Here is a 938-nt window from a genome sequence, read left to right as displayed (position 1 = left end):
TGTCCTCAAACAAGGATTAGACTGGTGCCCTCTGAGTCCCAATGTGCACGGTCCCTGTGACATTCTCTAGATGGTTCTTGTCCTGTGTATGAAATACTCTGTCTCATGACTATGCAAATAATCATAAGATCACTAGGTTAAGTATGGGTGTGTCTGTGCCCTGAGAGCATCACAGTAAAACGCCATCCTGTACTGGAGACCCTGAGACACATCCCCTCACAATGGACTGGAGCTGGAGAATTCTCTACCTGGTGGCAGTGGCTACAGGTAAGGGTCACCCAATTCCCTGGACAGAGGAGAGGACCAGGACCAGTCAACATTGATTTCATCCACTTTTGTCCCCTCTCTACAGGTGTGCACTCCAAGGTTTTGCTGGTGCAGTCTGGGGCTGAAGTGAGGAAGCCTCGGGCATCAGTGAAGATCTTCTGCAAAGCATTTGGATACAGCTTCACTGATTACTACATGCACTGGATGCTATAGGCTCCTGCACAAGGGTTTGAGTGGATGGGAAGCATTGACCCTGAAGATGGTGCTACAAGCTATGTGCAGAAGTTACAGGGCAGAGTCACCCTGACAGCAGACACATCCACAAACATAGCCTACATGGAGCTGAGCAGTCTGAGGTCTGCAGACACGGCCATGTATTACTGTGCAAGGACACAGTGAGGGGTTGTCAGTGTGAGCCCAGACACAAACCGCCCTGTAGAAGATCAGGACCACCGGGGGGGTGCACACTATGCACCATTCTGTTTGTGGTCCCAGGAGAAGGTGCAGATAGTGGTTGCTGGAAGTTTTTTTGTCATGGCCTGGGGTTTCCTCTCCATATAGAAGTTTCCCCCAGCAAGCCTCTCTGGACATATGATTCTGTGCTTACATACTTTTGTCTGGTTTACAAGTTTGTTTGACTAAGAAAACTATACTTACATGAACAAGAGATA

At 48.7% G+C, this 938-nt stretch overlaps 1 pseudogene; it reads left to right on the top strand.

The window, feature by feature from the left end:
- Nucleotides 1-221: 221 nt before the first annotated feature.
- Nucleotides 222-669, top strand: LOC122239333 (annotated as a pseudogene).
- The last annotated feature ends 269 nt before the right edge of the window (nt 670-938 follow it).

Source organism: Panthera tigris, chromosome B3 (assembly GCF_018350195.1).
Source record: "Panthera tigris isolate Pti1 chromosome B3, P.tigris_Pti1_mat1.1, whole genome shotgun sequence".
Taxonomy (NCBI): Eukaryota; Metazoa; Chordata; class Mammalia; order Carnivora; family Felidae; genus Panthera; species Panthera tigris.
The sequence above is the reverse complement of the archived record's forward strand: the minus strand, read 5'-3'. Positions and strand labels throughout refer to the sequence as shown.